Genomic DNA, 10659 nt, shown 5'->3' with positions numbered 1-10659 from the left:
GGGTTATCGATGGCGAGCTGTAGGACGTAAAGTTTGGCAGTGTGTTCGTGTGAATTTCACCGGAGGCTTAAATTGAAGTAGATGCCTATCGATGCAATGCGTAGGTATCTATGAAATCGACGGTCATGCTAAATTGTGCCTTGAGGTCAGACATTGAGCGACGAGCTTAGCGATAAAAGGTTTAACATGAAGCGATTTGAACGGTTCTATAGGCAGGGATTTCAGATGAAATTAGTCTTGAAATATGAATAAGCCAAGGGACGAAAGACATTTTCCATGCTATTCGGTCAGTTAAAATTGATAATGTTTCTTTCCCCATAATAAACAAAATTAAACAAAACTTGCATATTGACAACCACCTAAAAAAACCACCTCTTATCATGCAATTATTATGAAACATCCAACAATCAGGAATTTTACATACTGTTGCTCCACTTATCCTTGTGCTTCCGTGAATCTTTGAATCTGAGAGAGTTTCGATTTTCAATAAGACCCGATAAACGGCGTTCCACTTAGGTTTATTAATTAGCTGTCAGTCAATAATTAATTATTAGTTCCTGCTTATGTAAAGCATTCAAAAAGGCCCTTATTCTTTTCTATAGAAAAAAACATCATTAACCTTTAAACATCCAATCATCTGATCAGGCTGATGTGAGGTAAGTAGTTCTTTGAAGCTGCAGATTAACTTGTGCTACTGAGTAAATTGGCGCTAAACAATTACAGATCCAGTCGATATTTTTCCGTAGATTATTTCCAACGCATAATTGGTGCGAATTATGCTCGCTAATTTATCGTGCGGATAAGCTACTGGATGATTAATTAGACGCAGGAAGTCAATTAGCAGTGATTCTAAGAAATTAAGATTTACGTATTTAATGCGTAATGTTATTACATTATTTAGAAATACCAATGCTCGATAAACAGTGTGCCATTTATCCGAATGTATCACAACGAACAGGACCACCAATGTTTTCCACAGAAGTCAATTCAAAGTATCCAAAATACAAAATAATCCAAATTGTTAAAATTAATGCTTCATTATTGTGAAACTGTTTTTTTTAATAGTCCTTGTTTTGTTGTAGGTTTTTAGCAACAACTTGCATATTGCTGTGTCTGAATCATTTTGTAATAAATTTTACGATTAATTGGCGTGGAAACAGTCATGGTAACGCGAACCTGTTCAAAATGTTATGAAAATTAACAATAACCTTGTTTGATATGAATTGATTAACCCTATGATTAATCGAACTTGATGTAGTTCAAGTTTAATCAAGCACAATTAATCACAAAATGAATTATCACGCACGGAAGTCTGAGAAACAAGAGATTAAGCTCTTCTTTTGGCATAGCAAACCATTCCGTTTTTCCGTTCCGGAATGTAACAAAAAATTGTCGATTAAGGGTTGAAATGAATAGGAATTTATTAAAAATTTCAAACTTACAGCAATCCCAAATCACACTACACACTCAGAACTCCTGCTAGAATGGAGACGCCTGGTCGTTTAAACAAATCTTACCAAACAACAGGTACACCACGGGAAGCGGATACTGTATGCCGATCGACCACTGTTTAATTCGAGCCAATCATTCGCTATCGGGATGAACCAATTTGCTATTCTTTCAATAACGGAGCCGCTGCAACCGATCGTACTCACGCACACTCGGGATAATTCCCTTTTGGCTCACCGTGAACTCCGTGATCCCGAAACATTAACCGGGTATACAGTGACCCCGCCGGGGTTATCTACGAATCTTGTCATGCAATTAGATGGCATGCAGTGTGTGTGTGTGGTTATAATGTACGTATGTGCGTGTGTGCGTTTCAATGGAACTGGCTGGTTGTTGGTCAGGATTAGCATTAACGATAGAGCGATAGCGGAGAGCGCATAGCATAGCACAGGATGCAAAGTAGGCTCGAGATGGTTTGTGCGAAGAATTACGGCAAGGTGCAATGGTAATGAGTGTGCCTTATCGCGTTCGCCAGACCCCAGATCCTGGCCCGTGCAATCGGGCGGGAAAACGGGGGGTGAAGCAAGACGGCCGGGATCGGTGGGTTAAAAGGGTTTTCCTGTGCACGATGCTGCAGTGTTGCTAGGGAAAGCCGCTCGTCGAGCTCGGGATGCGGCTCAGCAGCTAATCGCATTAGAATGGCCATCCATTACGCTGACCCCTCGGGTTGATGCGTTGCGTTGTTTCGTTTCGGCCGGTTTCGGTTGCATGCAGGGTTTTTGGGAAAGCATTCACCCACACACACACCCACTCTCGGATGGGCAGGGACGGTTTTACATGTGCCCTGCTGTGTGAACCGACCAACCGGTGCCGAGCGATGAGAGGCGTGTTCGCGTTTGATGAGTGCAAATGATGGGGTACCTTAAAGGATTGCGTCCATCCATTCTGCGGGTATATTGCGGGCGATTGATGCCACGTTGCCCGATGCCCGGATGCGCGTGGTGCTGTTCAACTGCTATTACGATCGGTGCCGGAAATGGGCTTAAGGATATGTCGCATCCCTTTAGCGCTGCTGTGCCACGGCGTCCTGTTGCGTTTGCTGTCATAGGGCAGTGCAACGGCTGTATTGCAATACCGCATCGCGGAAAAGAGTGAGCGTGATGAGATTTACCTTGGGCCAGGGTTGAGATTTTTCGGCTCGGTTTGTGATGTCGTCGATGTCGCGCTCATCAATGCCATGGTGGCAGCAGACTAGAAGTCGAGCCTTTGCTTCTGCTGCTGCGTTGGAGTGGATGGATTGAAAAGCTCGCAAATAACAATCAAGCTCAAGCGGGCGAAACATTGAGTGATGGGGCCGTCCGGGACCATCCTCGATCGGGAAGCGAGTAAATATCACTTCCTGGGTGGGTTTTTGGGAGAACCGTACGCGGGTTTCGCTTATACGCAGCATCCTTGCGGTTGAAAAGTTGAAAGAAGACCGTTCGAGTGGTGTGTTTATTGCCCTGCCGAGCTTAGCAGTGGATGAGCGAAGCGTAATATGCTTCAGTGCGGTGCATTTTTGAACTATCGTTTGTTCAGTGCGGTTCTATTTCTGTGGACGCGTGGACGCTTGATTAATGTATGAAAAATACAATACAAAAATAAAAATACAAAATAAAAACGACGCACTTCAAGCGCTGCACCGAGTGTGGTTCGGCAATGGTTTCGCCAAATTGCAGGGATAAAGGTTTTGTTTTTGCGTTTTGGCCCGACAAACCTCAAGATCAAACTTGCGCTGGATTTTGGGCAATTTGGTCGAAAGTGTACGATAAACCCTTGAGAGGCTGTAGTTGTAAGTTGAGTTCAATGGTGTGAAGAAAAATATCATGAAAATTGTTCAATAAATGTTGATTGGCTTTCTCGTCAACTTAAAAATTTGGTGTTTGTAAAAACATAATAATTTCATTATTGTGTCGTTATTTTTATAAAAAAAAGTGTAGCTTGCGGCTCTTTTCTGCATAGTTGACTTCGAATTTCTCTCCTGGGAACCTTGGAAGACTAACCATATGGCTTTTTGAGGCTCGTTTTTTTCGTGACGCATAGCATGAGGCTGCGATCGTTGTAATATTTGTGTATATTATTGGTAATTATTACGCCATCCAATTGACAACTTTCGATTAGTGTTGGATGTATCTGTTTCTGATTCATGGATTGGAATGAATCTTTAAACTGATTCATTGAATCTGAATCTCAGTTGAAAAGATTCATGAATCTCAAAAGACTCGTGGAGCTTGAGCTTCTTATTATTCTTCTTCTTGGCGTAATGACCTACGTGGTCATGCACAGTCTTAACAGGCTTTCGAGACTTCTAAGCAAGTACCCCGCAGCCAGAAAGTATGTCCTTGCCACGGGGAGACTTGAACCCACTCCTGAGGCTTAAACCTTTATATATTCTTGAATTTTTAGTTATTAATTTATCTTTAGTAATTCATGGTTTCCTGGAGATTGAATTCGAAATTCGAATCACTTATCGTTCAATGAAAGACTCATGAAAAAAAAACAGAATTCTCGATGAAAAGCAATGAAAACCTTCGGAAATTTTGCATAAATTTTCATGAAATAATAGATGAAATTGACCAACATTTGCGCGGCATCTTTTGATATTTCAAAATCAGGTTATGTGGACCCATAATTGTCACCTACACTGTACTGTCTCATAATGCTAAGTTGTACAAATCCAAAGTTACAGAGTTTTCCAAGTTTTTTTTTGCTATTTTCCGAAAATTTTTGGTTGCCTCCTATATTTTTTAGTGCGTTCCCACGATGTTTTGGCCGTTTATCAGTTTTCTTTGGTTCAATTGTAGTGATGTACAACGGGACGATACCAATGAACCGTGGGAACGAACCAAAAATCTATGGGAAACGAAGAATAAATTGCGAGACGAGCTCAAACAATTATGGGAATCACCCAGTAAATCGTAAATATAAATGAATGGATGGATGAATGGGTGTTTTTTCACGTATAATCATTGGTTTGAATACTACATTTGTAGAATACTTGATATCTTCCTTCATGAGTGTTTTGTTCTTGAATTATCATTTAAAATGATTTTTTGTTGTTGCCCAAAAAGCAATTGCAAAACTTAATTTGTACAGCAGTATAAATACGATAATTGTGTTGCACAATGTTTGCTCACCACCATCACCTCTAAGGGTTGACAGGGCAATGATCGTTCCTCAAACGAGCCCCTGTGTGTGTGTGTGGCATGTCAATTCATGGCGCGCACCGGTGGGGAAACAGTTTGATTAAAAGCAAACACAAAGCCATACGAGAAAGCGAGCAAAATGACGGCAGGAAGCAGAGCAGAAAGAAGAGAAGGCTCAGTTCGCAGGGCAGACTTACAGGTGCGGCAGACATGTGGAAAACCTCCGGCACAAACGTGTACATTCCGGGCAAAGTTTGGCCCGGGGAACCGCGAAAACCACACTCGTACGCCCGAACGCCACCGTCGGTGAATGCTTTCCACTGGTCCCGTCCGGTCGGAGCCTTTGGTTGGTGAATTTTTGGTGCACCGGTATATCCGATTCCGGTTTTGCGTTTCGGTTGCTGTGGCGGTGTGGGCTCCACCGATCGTGCTGAAGCATTGGGGAAACCCTTTACGGTGGGAAAATGAAAGGCCCCATCCCCTCCAACCCCGAAGGTGGTGGTGTTTTGTTAGCTTGTGGCCAAAGCGCCAGCAGCAAAACTCCCACCAACTGTAGTAGTAGTCGGCGACCGCACACTCACTCCCAACGCACGGTGGTGCGTCACCGTGCGTTGGGTGACATGAATTAACGTGCTAACAAATGGTTGACCGCACGGTAGACGCTGCAAAATGGGGCGCAAACATCGAACGCGCATTCTATCGCACCCGCAAGCTATTTCGTGCTGCACTGCTTCCGGTCCGTTTCCTGTGATCGATCGAATCGATACCATGGCTAATTGGGCAGCGGTGTAAATAGAGGCACAGCAAAACCGAATACGACACAAAAAAAAAACACACACACACCCGCTCGTATCGGTCAGTTTAGTGAATGGTGAAAACGATTGTTTGTGTAGAAAAAAAAAAAACACCAATAAATTCCAACCATTTGTCGCATTTTAAATGGTTCTCGGTTTATGTTACGCAATTGATAATAAATATTTGCTAATTTGCTCTATAAAATAGCGCCAACCGGCTCGCTTTGTGGTGTGGAGTGGCACAAAACAAAACGGCTCTATAGAAAAGGCAACAAAGGAGGGTCCGTACAAGCCACAGGCAACGATTTGTGGCACTCCGCCTGACCTGCATGCCGCTACAGTGGTGTGTAAGCTTGATTAATCCCTATTTATTAGTATTAGCGATTTGTGATCTGGTTCGGCCGGGGAAGGAGCAATGAATGCAATGCCGCGGTACATTTACACCTTTGGCGCAAACTGTGGTTTTAGCTAGCGTGCACCTTTTTTCAGTGTGCCGTGAATAATTGATTATCTGACCCCGGTGCTCAATGTCAGATAATAATTTTGCAAATGGGAAATGCGGCAAATAATGGGAAAGCGTTGGCGCGGTGTAGGCAGATCGTTCCGTTTTATTAACGGTTGAAATTATTTTGTACACTCAGATTTATATTGTAAATTGTAAAAGAGTGTTTGTTTGGAGGAGGTTTGTGATGGTAGTATTGTACCTAACAATTTAGGAGTATTTCTGAAGAAAAAAATGGGGAAAGGAGCGCAACATTGAGTAGAGTTTGATTTGTTCTCTGTAAAACTATCCTGTTTGTATCGATATAATTGTGTTATGGGTTACTTCTGTGGAAATTGTAATTGCTACCCGGGAATGGTAATTATTTTACGCCTAGTGTTCTTACCTATTCCATGGTATCAATTTTCTAACCTTTTTCACAAAAAAGTGAAGAGCATGCACATAGTTTTATAGGATAATTAATGAACAATCGATCATTAGTTCCTCATTAGTTGAAGCGCTTTTCGGGAGTCAATTTTATCCAAAAATAATGGTAAATATTTTTGGTTGTATAAATCTATCTTTGAGCGATGAGTGAGTCGAAGATAGAATCAAATCTCCAAAGATTCATGAATCGCAAAATACTCGTAAATTTCAGAAAAAAAAACATGAATCTTTAAAGATTTATGATTTTTGTGATACTGAATTTGTGCGATCCCTTGGTGCAGCGGTTTACTATCACGATTTGCATTTGGTTTTCATAATCTCTTGCTAATGTGTGAACGCATTCGCATCTCTTGCAGGATTTTCCAACGCACTTTCGAATGTGCACAGCATTATTCACCACCTTCAAGATGTTTTTCAACAGCTGTCAAAAGTTGTATTAGCAAAAGATTTTCTTTACATTACAAAGAACTGTCAAACTCGATCCAGCTTAAGACGTGTTGAAAATCATGTGGAAGATCTGAAATATTATTGTGATGCAAATACAACATTTGATAGATATCAGATAGATATAGATATAAGATGTAACATATAAGCAATCAAGGCAAATCAGGCTCAAAATCTCTATACAGGGTTTTCCAAGTCACTTTCGAATGTAAACATTGATGTTTTATTTTCATCATAATAATTTTTAATTTCTTCAGTATGATTTTCAACACTTCACCTGCCAACGGGTGATGAGATCAGGCTTCAAACCCCGGTGAAAAAACAATGAAAGCAGCAGTTGAAGTGTTGAACATCTTCAGGATGAAATTGATGGATGAAACAATGTTTTCATTCGAAGCTGACTTGGAAGCAAGCAATGAAGAATGTTTTTGACATTTGAAATTAATTCGGGGAACCCTGTGACAACATCTCGAGATTCGAGATTCATGTATCTGTTGAGATGCATGATTTTTTTCAACTGAAATTCAGATCGATTGAATGATATCCAAGATTGAATCTGATCTGGTACACGCTACACTACTGTTTAGGCCAACACTGGGTGCATAATGAGGAAACTTTAACAAATGCAGCAGAGGAAATGGGGTTTTTGTCGCTAATATTTACAAGTTCTTGAAAGCTCACTTGACTTTCTTCCAAGGTTTACTTCAAATGTTTGATTTTAGAATTCACACTACAGCATCGTCAATTTTGTTATACTAGTTGGATACAGAAAGAATTTGATGTACCGTTCATGTATAGCAAACTATTTGTCTAACACCTTAATCACGAACAATGATGATCAATGAACAATCAAACTCTAGGTGTTTTACATGTCTCTTAACGTTAGTGGCTACATACTTCTTTAATTATGGCTCTATGCAATTACTTTTCTAGCGCAAGACAAACACTCTACTACACCGTACTATATCACCTAATAAAATCCGTTGTGCTAAACATTCAAACATAATTATCCACGATTATACCTGCTCATTGAATAAAGTGCCGATGGAAATATTTAAATCAACTCGCTCGCCAGCAAGTGCAATTCAATTTGTGTTTCCTGCACCAACGGCCTGTGTGCCTGGGTGTCCATTTAATGCTTCAACACGGAACCGATGAAACGGCCCGCACCGGTACGTCAACAATACGCCCGCTGCACTGCAATGGTCCTTCCGGTACCGATTGCCTACTCCACCGTTCACTGGTTCGATCGGATGTGTGTCGGTGTACCACACACGGCCGTATATGGTTGCGGTTAGAGCGCAAGCCTAATTGATAATTTTTTTCCGCTCTGAGTTCGCTCCCTCACGTCCGATCAATTACACCTTTCACCGCCGCGCCTTTTCGAGACGTTGCAGCTGACTCCGGGCACTAGGCACCGGGCGGTAAGTGCACTGCATAATGTGTACCATCGTCCTCAAACTTCTGGCTCCGGCGTTTGAATGCAGCAGGTACCAGGAGCTCCATTTGCATCGTTTGTGTTACGTGTGCCGAATGAAGCGGATGATGGCCGCCACGAGCATGATTATGATAGTGTTTCTGTCATATTTTTCGCCGCTGTCCCGCTTAGTGCCCCCCGTCAATGCGGGTCGTCCAGTTCGGGGGATATGTGTGCGCCCGTGTGTTTTTGTACTCCCGAGTCCGGTCGCACAAGTGGGGCACTTGTGGGTTTTAGCAATCTCGCACCGGAATATGATGCCAATCCTCGGCTGGCTTATGTCACCGGGATTTCGGGCAATCGGTCACTAGGCGGACGAGGCTTGCTGGTGAGACCCAGGTTGCCTACCACTGTGGTTGTGCGGTACATCCAGGCTTGCGTCCAGGGTTGGGTTTTAAATATCATTAACATTATCAACGTAATTACGGTTGGCAAACTGTTTTACGCTCTAGTTGCCGCTGGGTGAGCGCTGGGAGTGTGATAGTGTCCCCGGGTCCGGTCATCTGACCGGAGGTCCCAGTGTACCCAGTGCCCGTTCGGATGGAGAAATTATTCGAATATGAAATTGATCGAAACGATAGCCACGGAAGCGCTCAGGTGAGCGAATATGCTGATGAGCTAATGGCAGCAGCAGCGGCACTAAAACAACGGACTCGTGATGATGCCTAACGGACTGAGGTCAGTATGCTAAACCCACTGTTTTAGCATGAAACGTTAGATTTCGGGCGTGCTGGTAGCAGATTTTAAGCAAATCAGAAGAGTACAAAATTGCACGGCACAGCTGGAAGTCATGGACGGTAATAGATTGAAAAAGCGTGATTTTTGTTAACGTGATGTGCTGAATGAGTACATGCACCTGTTTTGTGAATCAGACCGCACAGGAAAATGAACGAACCGATTCTTTCAATAGGAAATAGTTGGCTAATTTCGTTTAGAATTGTGGCAAATTTTGTACAAAAATAGAAGAGTGTAATAATTATTTGCTAGCACAATGCTGGAGTTATGTGAATAACAAAACTAAGAGAGAATAGTTTATTATTATTATTATTATTACTACTACTATAAAGACAAGCAATTAAAGAAATAGCAATTAAATGGAAGAAGAGGCAATAGTAATGGAAAACAAGGATATAATACAAATAAACATGAAAGATGAACAAATTAATAGACATAAGGGTAATGCAATGGGGCAATGCAGAAGAATAAGAACAAGGTAAAGTAAACAAAATTGTTCGATTGAAAGTATTAATGGCGTAGGTTACGTCGAAAATCATGGATTGGACGTAAACCAAACTCCATCCTTGAAATGAAGTGGAAACAGAACAAGGAACAAGGATAATAAAACATTAAACAAGAAAGATAAATACAAAAGAGAAAAATAAAGAATAGACAACCTATCAAGAAATGTAAATAAAGTGAAAAGAATACGTATGAGGGAAATAGATGACATTATGACACTTATTCGTCGTGATGTCTAAAAAAGTTCTGCATAGGGCTTGGCTTATAAAATCAATTGCCCGCTCTTAGAAAATAGAGTGAAATTTCTGTAAGATGTAGTCTCTTGCAGATGTTTTGTTTCTTCTGAAGAGGAAGATTTTGACTCCTTCTTTTTCTTTGCCATAACAACTGTTGTCTGTCTCGATCTGCGCCTAAACTACTTTCAGTGACTCATTGATTACCCATAGCAGGATAGTCAGTCTCACATATGGGGATACGATCTATTCGGAGCTTGAACCCGTGACGGGCATGTTGTAAAGTTGTACGTGTTGACGACTGTATCACGAGTCTGGCCAATATGAAGGTCCCATCATATTCCATTCCATTCCAATATGAATGTCACTCGAATGCGAATATTCTCAAAGCTACATATGCGATTTGGCTGCCTCAAAACGATGGTTCCTTGAAGATTCAGCTTAGAGAGATTTCACTATAATTTATTTAGTTACGTTCATATTGTGTACTGTTTTGTGTTGAAAGCAAATGTTTCATCAGTTGTAGTGCTAAGTAATTGCACTCACTTAAACTAACAAGAAAAATGATATCGCAAGTGTATTAAAGTTGACCAAAATTCTGATCCACCAACATTAAACGATATTTAATAATTCACTCCGCAGGACTTACACGAGACAAGCTGATTTTGGTTAGCGCTTGCAGTTTAAAGTGCAAATTAATTTTCATAATTATCTCCCACGCACTTGTAAACGTACCACCCCCAACCACACTGCCTAGTGCCGCTGTTTGCACCATGGGTTGGAAGACCAACAGTTGTACCATTATCTGCTGGGCTACCATCCCGACACAGGTGTATATCAGTGTGTGTGCTGTTTTTGTTGTTGCTACTGCTGCTGCTGACACAGCAACATCTCTTCCAGCCCAACTCTC

This window comes from Anopheles coluzzii, chromosome 2 (genome assembly GCF_943734685.1).
Source record: "Anopheles coluzzii chromosome 2, AcolN3, whole genome shotgun sequence".
NCBI classification, from domain to species: domain Eukaryota; kingdom Metazoa; phylum Arthropoda; class Insecta; order Diptera; family Culicidae; genus Anopheles; species Anopheles coluzzii.
Note: the sequence above shows the minus strand (reverse complement) of the source record.